Below are 13,870 nucleotides of genomic sequence, written 5' to 3'. Positions count from 1 at the left end.
AAATTTGGAATGACAGGCTATAAGACAGGAAATATAAGTAAAGTAATTCAAAGCCCACATATTCAGTTCAAATATCAGAACTATATGCTGTTCTCAAGGTTCTGTTAGATTTTTCCAGAATCCCTTAATATAGTTACTGACTATATGCAGAAAGAGTTGTTTTACATATAGAAACCTCTCTGAGCTTATTCCAAATGATTCAGAATTAATTTGTTATTTATACAGCTACATATTTGTAGTTTCTCATATGGGTTTGCCAGGCCCTTTGGCACTAGGAAATGAGAAGATAGATCAATAATTAATAGGAAATTTATCAGAAGCTTCAAAATTTTATAGAAGACATAATGTAAATTATAGAAGTTTAGAGAAAAAATTTTCTATAACCTGGCAATAAGCCAAGTAAATTATAAAAAAAGTTGTCTTTCTTGTTCTTTGTGTAATCAAGCTCCACTATGTGCTGTAAGTAACCTTAAAGATACCCAAAAAATTTGACAAATGTATGTCTTTTATTTTGCAGAGATTGGAAAATTAAAGTACATACATCATACCATAGGTACCTATTCAGGTTTCCAAAGGGCTTTTGCCTTGAGTTCTGAAAAGGCTGATTCTGTAATTATATATTTCAAGGAAGTGATGGACATTATTGGGATACCTTTACAAATTAAAACTGATAATTCTCTAGCATATGTGTCCAGTAAAATGAAACAATTTTTATATATTATAACATAAAATATATTATAGTATAGAGATGACCATAAAACAGAAAAGGAATATGAGATTTCCCAGCAATAGATTACATGATACTTTTTTAATGTTAAATCTTTTAAATGTCAGTGAGACAGGTAGATGCTGAAGAACACTCGATTTTAGAAAGGAATGCTAAATTAGATCAACTTCCTCACTTTAAGGATGTGTTGACCTCAGAATGGAAGTCAGGAAATATGTTGGGGAAGAGACTATGCTTTATTCCCACAGGAAATGAAAAGTTATGGATTTCTTCAAATGTAATAAAAATTGACCCTGGGAGACCGCCTACAAATCTTGGCTGCTGATGGACGGTGCAAAGAAAGAGACCAAAAGGACAGTAAAGAAGACAACATGAGCAGTGGTCCTTCTCTGTGGGAACAACAGGAGACTGGCTGAAAGAGAGGTGATAGTTTGTCATTCTAAAAACCCTTTGAATGCTGCAAATCTATTCCTGGTTATGGTAGTTATGGTTAAGTACATAGGTAACAAGGCTCAAAACATTTACTCCTAATCTTCTGACTATAAGAGGGGTAAGTTGAGGAGACACGGGTGTCTCTGCAGTAGCCAATGAATCTTTCTGGCTACTTGGTCCTCATGACTTATTATTACATGCCATCCTCCCATATAGCATGGGTGGGTTATATGTAACCCCTTAGTAAAGTTTGATTATGCAGTGTAAATTGATTTTTAAAAGATTGACTTCAGAATAAAGCCAATTAAAGATTAAAAAGATAGACTTAAAAAGATGGTTCAATGGTTAAGAGCACTGACTGCTCTTCCAGAGGTCCTGAGTTCAATTCCCAGCAACCACATGTTGGCTCACAACCATCTGTAATGGGATCCAATGCTCTCTTCTGGTGTGTCTGAAGACAGTGACAGTGTACTATGTACAGAAAATAAACAAATCTTTAAAAAAATTGGGCAGATGTTTTTCACATGCTCAGTCTTAGAGCACCAACCTTAGAGAATTGACATTAGCTGATCTGTGCACACCACACATTTCATACATGTGTTAATGTCAAAATGTCCCTACAGTGTTATTTTTAAAAGTTTGTATGTTTTCAGAGCAAAACGACTAAACACCAATAAAGTTAAAGCAGCCCTGACAAGATCCACCCTCGAAGATGCTGAGATACTAATGCACACACACACACACACACACACACACACACACATACACAGACACACACACAGACACACATACATACACACACATACACATATACACACATACGCATACACAGACACACACACACAGACACACAGACACACACACACACACACACACACACACACACACACCTGTCCCAGCATCCTTCCTGATCCAGTTGTTTCCTCAAAATCTGCATACAAGACAGCTTCAAAGCAGCTAGCTGCAGGTGGTCCAGCCTCACAGACCACTTCAGCTAGGCCTGCACTTTCCTATCCCCAGATGTCCCACAGAGCCTGGACAGTGAGAGAAATAGCCAGCTGTCTTAGGGTCCCCAGGGTAGTCATCACCTCCAGACAGCAGGAAGCAGTCTAAAGAAAATGATGCCCTTGTTCCTGCCTCAACATCTACTTCCTCTCTCTCAGAAATCTTTTATCTCTGATTTCTTTGCACACTGCTCTCAAGAATTTAAGACCAATATATAAATAGTCTTTATATCAGTATTGATTTGTAAGATCATTGGGTGTGATTAAAGAATTTATATAATCTGCAACAAAATTTGGCTTTAAACTTATTTCAAAAGGCTTATAACTAAAAATTTATATATGGGTAGCTCTCTCTCTCTTTCTCTCTCATGACTAAACTCTTGTTTATGGTATATGTGCATGTAACTTGGATGCAACTAATTTTTAAAAATACATGAGTAGAACTATTAAGAAAAAAATGTTTTTAAATAGCAACCATATGGCTCTCCATCTTCTTGGCTGATGACCACCTGGATATAGAATATGGTTTGCAAGATGACCACATGGTATAAAGCAACAATTATAAAACTTCTTAGTCTTAATGAATTGTTTGTTTATTTATTCAGAACACAATCATATTCATTAATGTTTTTTAATTTATTCACTTTATATCCTGCCGATTGCCCACTTCCTGGTCACCCCCTTCCACAATCCTTACCCCCAGCCTCTCTTCCCCCTTCTCCTCTAAGAAGGTAGGGGGTCTCCCTGGGTATCCTCCCACCCTGACACATCAAGTCTCTGTGAAGCTAGGTGCATCTTCTCCCACTGAGGTCAGACAAGGCAGTCCAGCTAGAAGAACATATCCCACATACGGGCAACAACTTTTGGGATAGCCTCTGCTCCAGTTGTTCAGGACCCACACGAAGACCAAGCTGCACATCTGCTGCACATATATGCATGCAGGGAGGCCTAGGTCCAGCCTGTGAATGCTCTTATGTTGGTAGTTCAGTCTCTAAGAGCCCTAAGGGTCCAGGTTAGTTGACTCTGTTGGTCTTCCTGTGGAGTTCCTATTGCCTTCTGGGCACCCAATTCTCCCCCCTACTCTTCCATAAGAGTCTAAGCTCCGTCCACTGTTTGGCTGTGGGTATCTTGTTGCACGTAGTTAAAAAAACAAAACAAAACTTAACACCTTCGCCTGGGAGCTGTTGCATTCTGGCCCCTCCCAGCTCAGCTCTGGGGTCAATCATGATCAGTCCAACCTGAGACCTTTGAATTCGTGGATAAAAAACACACACTCAGCATGTCACTTTACAACTTGCCTTTTGTGGCTCAATTGCTTGGCATAGACTCTCCTGCCTGGATATGTATGGCCTTACTAAACCACCCTTTCTGTCTCTGGTTACAGGAGATGGCCTCATTAGGTTCCATATCCTCAACGCAATGAGTCACAGATAAAATTACCCCTATTGATTCTTGGGCACCTTCCTTATTCCCGTTCTATGTCATGCCAGATGGAGGGAGGGAACTGGGTGGGAAAGGGAATGGGAGGGGAATGGGAGAGGAATGGGAGGTGAGTTCAGGATCAGGTGTGTGGAGGGACAGTAGAGATGACCAAGTGGTCATGAGAATGGATGGAAATCTGCAACTGATGGTGGCAGGGAGATGGGGGGCATCTCCATTTCTGGATTACTATATTACTAATATACTCTGTATATTACTATATCTCCTTTTAGACTAATCAACAAGCCTCAACTATCTTTTCATTTGTATGGAATTTTATGTGATGATACAAATTTAAGGTTATACTTGCTACAACATATTGTATGTGATTCAACTTTGGTTTAGAGCATACTCTGTTTAGAATATTTTATATAGAATGTTTCTGATGATGAAGTTTCATGTTATAGAGATCTACTGAGATTAACAAAAGCTGAATTAAGATGTGTGACTGGCTACTTATGTCTTTGCTGATTGCACAACACAGAGCTGCTAGAAAATTTAGATAAGTAACAACATGTTTGATACATAAAGTATGTTTATCTAGATTCTTTGTCTTTAATTAAGATTTATAAACTGCTAAGGTCTACTCAGGTTCACAGGTAGACAGTAATATTTGTCTAGAAGAATTGATACAATTAATTACAGTAATAAGCCTTATTAAGCCTTTTGTTTACATTTTCAATGAAAGTAACTAAAAACAAAGTTTGTCTATTCAGATATATTTTAGATAGATAGGTTAGTCTCAATCACTTCAGAGATCTGCAGAATATGGCATGTAAAATGCTTTTTTTTAAAAAAGCTTTTTTTGTGATAGGCAGATATATCAGCTCCTGGGAGCATCCTTAATCTCCAAAGAAGATGATGGGCACGGAAGAATCTTCACCTAGAAACGTGGCAAAGCTGACCACTGGGCAAAAGACTACCCCTTACTTCACCTGCTGACAGCACAGTTTAAACTATGGACAAGCAAGACACTGGGGAATTGTTTGCCTCACTTGGCTAGACAAGATAGGATAGTGCCCCCTAAGTTTCTGTTTCACAGGAAAGTTTGTTAGATTGTTTTGTGCCTTGTGGACAAAGACTTATGCCTCCACCAACTGCAGAAGAACCTAGGATGACTGTTCAGGTAGCTGGTAAGTCTGTTGTTTTTAATAGATTTGGAAGCTGCTTGCTCTGCCGTTTCTGCTTATTCAGGTAAAATTCATCCTTCTTAGGTATCTGATGCATTTAAAGACTAAACCAATGAAAGAATTACAAATCTAACAGTAGAAACCAAGGCTTCAGCTGCCTTCTCAATTCTCTTCATGTAGAAAAGTCAGACCACAGGCCTTGCCCTCTAAGAGCTGTTACTACTAGGTCTAGATACAGTCTATCTTGTTAACCAGTTTATGTAAGGTCTGAAAATAAGGAGGTTTAAGCTGTGAGGATCTAAGAGAGTGTTTTAGGGTCTAGGAAGGTATTGTAAGATTGGTAAATGCAAATTATGGAGGTTGAGGGATGTAAAGGCTTAAGTAATGATAAGAAAGTGGTTTAAGGTATTTATAAAAGGGATGAGAGATGTTTTAGATTCCTTTCCCTTGCTCTGCTACTGTCGTATTCAGACTCCAGAAGTTCCGAGCTTTACCATTAATCAATGGGGTTCTGATAATAGTACCATAGTCACAAGATCAATATCGTATTTTCAATTTCCTTCGGTTGCCCTCTAATTTAAACCTAGAAGGAAATTCTCTTTATGCTGATTTGACACAAACCCTCTCCAGAATGTTGGACTCACCAAGATAAAATAGATGATGGAGTATTTTCTCCAAAGTTGCAAATCAAATAGACTGGACATTGTGAATAGAATTCTTACCTTGATGGTTCTCATACTTTTCCCATAAAATGTCTTACTGTTACTGGTGTTAGAGATAAAGCCATTTCTTAGACTAAAGGGGGGGGAGATGTTGGGGTAACCTACCCCCACACATATTGTGTCAACAGATTATGAGACTGTGTCTCGTGTTCTCAACTGTTGATTGCTGTGCTGAGAGCACCAGGTGCTGGAAGGATATATGAATGTTTGTCACTTCCTCATCTGCCCAATAAGAGGAAACAAAAATCCCGGCCATTCTATTTTACCAATGAAGGTGCAGGAGCCAGATGCTGGGGTGAAAACCTGCTAGCTCAGAAGCAGAGGAAGAAACTGGCTGACCTTTCTTCTCCATCAGTGTTCCAGAAGGAAAAAAGTCTCCTTCTCCTTCTCCATGCTGTCTTAAATATCCTTCACTCAAAGTCTCTCTTCTCTCCTTCCTGGGTTTTCTTATGATCACTCCTTGTCACCTGGTTGATTGCTCTGCCTCTTGACTCATTGTAGACTTATTTAGTGCTGTTTACAGAAAGCTCTCCAGTTAAATGTGTGTGCTAGGGCTGAGCCACAAAACAACAAGGTTTTTCCCATTCACTTGGAGTTCACAGTGTGATCAAATAACCTGCAACAGTTTCTCCTTTCAGTCCGAAATAAGAAGCCCTGATAAGAACCTCTTATCTAGATATTTTATTTCCAAAATTCCCTCAGTTTGGATTTTCTTTGCTAATTATATTTCCGTTTTCAGATACTGAACATTTTTGTTCATTGCTTTTACCTTTTTGTGTTTTCCTAAAATTCTTCATTTCCACTCACTGTTTGTGTTTTCCTGGATTTCTTTAAGACACTGGTTTGTTTGCAGTGAATGCAGTTGGAGGAGGGGGAGGCTGGGATGGAGAAGAAAGGTTGGTGGAGAAAATCTTTGTAACTCATTAGGAATGGGGTCAGGAGGAAAGAGAGACTGCAGTAGGTTTTCTGCTATAGATCTGGTGCTGGTGGGGCTGGAACTGGAGAAGCAGCAGGGAAGGTATGGATCCACCTTCAGCCTACTTGTTGCCATGGCAGGCGTGCCCTTGATAGCACAATAGAGGGTGTCTGCTGAGGTCCAGAACGGGATAAAGCATCAGGTTGGAAGAGGGAGATTAGAAGGGGACAATCTGTGGAATCCACAGGATATGGGAACAGGTGGCAAGGAAGGTTGTCACAGATTTTCTTCTGCAGACCTATGAGACTGGAGGATTGGATCTTGGGGAACAGAAGAAGATCTTAAACATTGGCTTACCTAAGAGGTCAGCAAAGAGACTTACCCAACACAAGCTGCAAGCCCAACTTCACCCACCTTCATTGTGAAATGTCACAGCCTTATGTCCTAGTTGGAAATGGAAGAGTGTCATAGTTTCATGAAGAACTATGTCTTAAATCGAAAACAATTGAAGGCCAATCTTTAGGAATAGCTGTAGGCATAGGTAAACCAGCCTGTAGAGCTCCCATTGGCCACATGGTGGCATTAGCATTTCCTCAATCAACCAATTTCCATTTATTAGATATCCTTTTAATTTAAAAAAATTGGAGTATTCCAGGGAGAAAAAGAGTTTGTGGATGAAAGTCTTTCCTCAAAGATTACACGAGTAACACAAGATTGCAGCCATTATGACAACTGGACTACCTTGAAACTTTGTAGCCCTTTGTTTACTATCATTATGACAACTGGACTACACATTGTAACTTTGTAGCACTTTACTGGACCATGCCTTGTAACTTTGTAGCACTTTACTAGAGGATGCATTGTAACTTTGTAGCACTTTACTGGACTACACATTGTAACTTTGCAGCACTTTACTAGACCATGCCTTGTAACTTTGTAGCACATTACTGGACTACATATCGTAACTTTGTAGCATTTTACTGGACCATGTCTTGTAACTTTGTAGCACATTACTGGAGGATGCATTGTAACTTTCTAGCACTTTACTAGACTACACATTGTAACTTTGTAGCACTTTATTTACTATCATTAGCGCTTGTAGCTCCCAATCCTATCAGTTGAATTTGCCTCTATGATAGACCATTCAGGTAGCCATTCTTCTATTGTTATAACAGAGACATCAGCTGCAGAATCAACCAACCCTCTAAAGTTTATCTCGAATACCAAATCCTCCCTTACAGAGCACATTTTTCCATGAGGGGACTATATAAGGTAATAGAAATAACTGTGTAATTTTTTTCCCTCCTGCTTTAAATTGCCAATCAGTGGGCACTGTGATCACGACTGTGATTTTCCCCATATAATCTTCCTCAATAACTCCTTTATGAGCTGATTCCTTTCATGGATAAACCGTTGTGACCCAATGAAAATGTCCAACTGCTCTAGACAGTACAGGCCCCCAATATCCTGTGTGTAACTTAAAAGGACTTTGAAGATAGAAAGTGATAATATCTTTAGGGCAACGAGGAATAGCAAGTACGGCAGCACTTTCTTGAGTAGCTGCTTTAAGGAAAGATCAGATTGATTGCAAACTGAAGCTGGCATAAATGTTATTGGTTTTGGATTTAAACCCTCTGATTCTGAGCCTTCATTTGTTGTAAGAGCCATTTACAACCATTCCTTTAAGTGGCCAGGTTGGCTGCAAATAAAACCCTATCTTAATAAAAATAGTAAGACAATTGGTAATCTGAAGTAAAGCTATCCCATTTACTAAATCTGGGAGGTGTATGAAACACATCCCAAGAACAAATCTGTATTTAGAAGGCATAGAGGTCACAAGACTCTTGTCTTGTTTCCTTGGAGTTTTCTCATAAGCACTCAGAATTTTCCCCACATAGCTCCATTCTTGGATCGTGTTCAACAGGGTACCTAGAGATCACAGTGAGCAGACATTCTGAGAGGAAGAAAGGAGATGACCTGAAGTCATTGCTGCTGGCCTGGAAACTTGAAGGACACCAAAGAAAAAAGATCAGAAAGGAAAAGGTCTCAGAATCACAGGGCATGGTAGCAGCCTGGCTCAGGATAGAGACTGGACAGACCAGCTCTTAACAATTATCCTAAACCTGTGTCCTGCTCCTATGTCCACCCTGACACTGACTCCTTAGGTCAGGGGGAATGCCAGTGAATGCAGCTTGGCATGGTGGCAGGAGCCTGAGATCTGAGGATCAGAGAAGCTGGGGCAGGAGGATTGTGTGATGGAAGTCATTAGACCCTGCCTCAATGCCACGTACTCCCTGAGCCCCAGAAAGAACCCAGAATTTGTTCAAAGTAGAAACACAGTTTTGAGGACACTCTTTCATTTCCAACTAGGACGTAAGGCTGTGACATTTCACAATGAGGGTGGGTGAAGTTGGGCTTGCAGCTTGTGTTGGGTAAGTCTCTTTGCTGACCTCTTAGGTAAGCCAATGTTTAACAACTGACTTGGAAGAGGCTGGTGGCTTGAGCATCTTTGGTGTTCTCCTGTAGCAGTAGTAAATTAAATCCCCCCTATTCTCCTAGTGGTTGAGCATGCCTGCTCTACACCCGCCCAAGTGTTTTGGATTCATGATTCTACATGCCGGCTTATTATTTTTTTTCTGGAGCTGAGGACTGAACCCAGGGCCTTGTGCTTGCTAGGCAAGCGCTCTACCACTGAGCTAAATCCCCAACCCATGCTGGCTTATTTTTAATAGGCTCTGAGCAGCGCAGTGGTTGGGCACTTCCAAACCTCCCTGAGGTTAGCAAACCCTCTTCTATATTCCTGAGTTAACACTTACTAAATCTATATTTTATTGTTGCTTGGCTGTCCCTGGGGCTGCTTTACCCCTTACACCTACATTTCAGATGTCTTACCCCCCTGCATTTTCCCAGAGTGGTCTGTGCTGTGCCCTTCTTATGGTGGCTTCTCTTCTTCTCCCTCTCCTGTGTTTCTTGTCCAGGAGTCTAAAAGTGCTGCCTTTGTCTCCCTGCTCAGTCATTGACCACTGGCAACCTTATTTCCCAGTCAGAGCCAACTAGGGGCAGGCTCACTTCAGCCTTTGTGCAGAGCACTGTACACAGGTTTTTGGGTAACATAATTAGCATGAGAACACAAACCGATACATTTTCCAGCTTGGCTGGGAACTCTAGAAAATTTGTCTACCCTAAGGCTTCACTAGTGTTCTGATGTCAGACCTAAGTTACAAAGCTTATAAGAGGTACAAGCATATACCAAAGAGGGCGGGGGTATGTCTTAGGGCCAAGACCAGAGATGGAGAGGCATCACCCAGGATACCCTAGGGGTAGGACCAGAGGTGAGGAAACATTTAGATGTTCTCTAGCTGCAGAGGACATGAAGGGGTGATGGTCCAGCTACCTGCAAAGGACCTCAGGAAGACCCCACAGGCCTTGACAATACCAGAATATACTGGCTGGTTCTTCATGCTCAAGACCTAGCTTGGGTATGGGAGGGGAGTTGGGGAGCGTAGGATACAAGCAGCTAGTCATCTTACATGTATGTGAACTTTTCAGCCATCTTCATGATGCTGTAGGGATGGGAGTCTAGTGAGTCAGTGGGTGCACTAGCCTTACAGATTCTTCCCCAGGTGTGCCCAGCATGTCCGCTTCTCCCTGGAGCTCTCTTCAAGGGTCTGTGCACATGAAGGCTGGACTCACAGAAAGGGGTGCCATTGACCTCTAGTGACAGAGGGAAAGGGAAAAGAAAGAAGCCATGATGAGAAGAAGCTTTGGGGCTGGCTCTGCTTCTGCCCTCAGGGTATTCAGGCACTATAGTGAGCCTGACTGGTGTGAAAGGAACTGAATGGTGCATGTCTGGATGGGTGGGTTTGCTGAATGGTGGTATGGAGGCCTTCTCAGAGATGGCTTTCAAGTTTCAGCTCTTCTTTATGGGGTAGGAGAGTGAAACAGCTCTTCTAGACAGTATTTGGTGAAACAGTACTTCTCTTTATTTGGGAGTGGGAGGGTGGTTTTTTTAAGGAGAGTGTCCATTATTGCCTGGGGCTGAGGTGCTGGAAATGCTTTGTTTGCATGAAGAGGGATTTCAGGTGCTTAAATCTGTAATTTGGTCAAGAGGCTATGTGCTGTCCTCAAGAAGGATGAAAGGGAGGTGGAGGTGGGGGTCACAGGGCCATGTCCCCTGGGGCATGCAGTCTGAGAACAGGGAGGGAGTGGTCCTTTCTCCTGCCAGTCTCAAGATTAGGTTTTGGTCTCAAGATGAGATTTTTCAGGGTTTTCGAGGCTTCTTGACCTCAATCTTGTCCAGTTCTTTTTCTCTGGCTGCACTTGTCCCACAATAGATCCATTAAGGCTCCTGAGTCTCACAGTGTGAGCATCTGTCTCCTGTGAGGGTTGATGCTTCTATAGTCTGTGCTTTAGCCGGGGTGTTTATCTAACTGCAGCCCAGGAGGGGTAGCCACCCCCTGGTATCTCTGCTGCTTCCGTTTCTGGATGACTTGGGAGAACTCTTCTATGAATTGGGGGCGGGGTGTTCATGCTCTGGGGCTCAAAACTTGAAGCCAGGGAAGGCTGGTTCTTAGTATCCTCTTTTTGAGGCTGCTTGTGGTTCCTCAAGGCTCCTACACAGAAATCCCACCCTGCTAAGCTCGTCAAGGTACAGAGGACTGCCTTAACTGTGTTTGGCTGTCAGTTATTCAGGCCTCACAGTAGACCTGATAAGCTGGTGAAGTCTAGCTTGTGGATGGGATAACTGAGACACCAGTGACCAAGCCATGTACAGGAAGTCACATAACTGGGACAAAAGGCGGGGACTGAGTATGATCCTAGGTGGTTGGGTCCATAAGTCACAGTGAGGACCTAGTTCACAGTCCTTGAATAAAGACATTGGATACACTTCAGCTGAAGCCACTGCTCCCTAAATATCACTAAAGAGATTTTTAGTTGGAAGCCAGGCAGACCTGGAACTTAGGCCACATCCTTTACATCTGTCACTACTGTGCTGGGATTTATATGTAAGATCTGCTTACAGGTCTTCAGTGTGATCCCGAAGTCCAGGGAACAGCCCCTTTGAGCTGTGAGCTGGCCTTCCCAGTATCTGCTTGGCAGGCAGGAGGAAGGCAGCCTTCTGACTTCCCCATACAAATCACAACATTGCAATCTGACTTGGTTCAGAGCTGCCTACTTCCTTCTTTGTTCAACTGCAAGGAAACTGTAGCCAGATCCGGTTCTCCTGACCTCCTCCCACAGCCCCACCCACCTCTGTGCCCTGGAATGGCCCTTACTGGCTTCCATACTGCCTCCCAGGCTCCCTTCTTACCCACCCTGCTGCTCATAGTGAGAAAGAGCAGGAAGAGGCTTACTAGAACAGAGGGTGGCTATGCTCCCCACCCCTCCCTCAGAGGATATGACATTTGCACAGATGCATCTTATAGATCTCAGAGGATACTAACAACATGGCAAAGGTCAATGAAAACAAGAGTAGGGCGTCCCTTGTCATCATTATAATTATTATTATCATTAATATCATCTTTACTATTAGTGTTTTCAGAGCAACAGCAGACGTTCCAGACGCCATGGTGACTGACTTCTCTATAGTGAAGTCTTCTCTATTAAACCTCTTATTAGGTTTTATTTCTGGGCCCTCAGAGGGAAGGAGAAGCTCCTGCATTTTGAGGAATCCACATACTACCTCAAGGATGGGGGTCATTGAGGAAAGGAGCCATTGAATTAACATACTCCGCATCTTAGGGATTACAGGTAGGGCCTGGGAGTTTGGGGTCTGTTAACCTGAGGCCTGCGTGCAGAACCAGGTCTGAAGTGGGGAGAGACAGAGCTGCAGGTGGATGTGAACCGAGCGTCCCTGCTGCAGATTCTAGCGGCCATCTCCCACAGGGGAGCCCAGGAAGGTCCTCTTTTAGGAGCTTGGCTGACAGGGCCAAACCTTTCAGAGAGATCCTGTTCATTGCAAAATCTCCTACCACTTAGGGGCAATTTCCAGTGTGGGGAGTTGAAAATTATTACCTGTGGGCAGACCCCCTTGCACACACCCATTTTACAGATCTGAAAATCAATGCAGAAAGAAATGAACTCCTGGCCCATGTAGTCTAAGACAATTACTTAGTCTTTCCTCCTTCTTTCACTGTCTCAAATTTTTAGCAGCCGAGTGCAGGCCTAATCACCTGGTGAATTCTATGCAAACATTTCATAAGCCTGCAGCTAACTGGAGAAGGACATATTTGGTACATGTGAATGGTATTGGGGTGGGCTGTGCAGAACACAGTTAAAGGGCCAGCTGCCCCCTCTCCCACTGTGCCCTTCTCACCAAACAAGTCACTCTGTAGCAGATAGATAGAAGCTTGGGGAAGTCAAGATGAGCTCAGTCCCAGAAACCCAGAGGTATCACAGTTCAGTACTGAGTTTCCAAGGAGCTGCTCACCATGATACAGAGTCTTACTCCTTGGGGAGTCAGGAACTTGCTATTTGGGCAGAAGCTCATTCTTGGGCCTGGTTTACCCTCAGAGATTGTGCAGCTGCAGCAGCTGCTGTGCTCAGGGCTCACGTGGGTTCCACATGTAGTGCCTGTGAGCTCCCTCATCACCTGGAATTTCATTCATGGGTGTTCAGGTCCCAGTGGGGTTCTCCTTAATGCATTCATGAAGTTGTAAACCAATGGTAAGAAGGGATTCTTTTCTTTCATGGGGAAAAAGGATGGACGCCTCAGTGAGGGTAGCAATACAGGACACGGCAACACGCTTCTGCTTGGACACAGGCAGCTTTTGGATGGCAGCAGAGTATTTTTGGCCTATGGTCCACTTACTACCCCAGTGGAGGTCATGACACCAGGTACTGAGAGCTGAGTGGAAGGAGAGAGGCTTGTTGATTGTGAGACAGGCCTGGAAATTCCTATGTGGATGAGGGTGACCTTGAACTACTGAGCCTGCTTCCCTCCGGTTCTGAGCACTGAGATGACCAGCACCAGTTTCCATTGTGCTTCGGGGTTCATTTATAGCCCTGGCTCTCCTGGAACTTGCTATACTTGAGGCTGGCCTGAAACTTACAGTGATCTACCTGGTCTCTGTCTTTCAAGTGTTGAGATTAAAGATGGGTGTCACCAGGCCCAGTTTGAATTTCCAACTGAATCAGAAGTATAGGAAATACGGGGCCAGGAATATTGTTCATCAGGTAAAGGCCCTTGCCACTGAGTCTGAAGACCGGAGTCCAGTCCCTGGGACCCACACAGTGGAAGGACATAACTGACCCCCACAAGCTTGCCACAGCTTGTAGAGGCCAGAGATATTGTATCCCGTAAAACCGGGTTGTGAGCCTCTAAACATGGCTCTGGGAACAGAACCCAGGTCCTCTGGAAGAGCAGCCAGTGCTCTCAACCATTAGCTAGCTTCAGCTTCCCACATTTCCCTTCTTAGGTGAAGGATGAGTTGCATTTCTCACTAAAGTCTTTGCCTCCC

This window comes from Rattus norvegicus, chromosome 9, assembly GCF_021556685.1.
Source record: "Rattus norvegicus strain SHRSP/BbbUtx chromosome 9, alternate assembly SHRSP_T2T, whole genome shotgun sequence".
Taxonomy (NCBI): domain Eukaryota; kingdom Metazoa; phylum Chordata; class Mammalia; order Rodentia; family Muridae; genus Rattus; species Rattus norvegicus.
The sequence above is the reverse complement of the archived record's forward strand: the minus strand, read 5'-3'. Positions refer to the sequence as shown.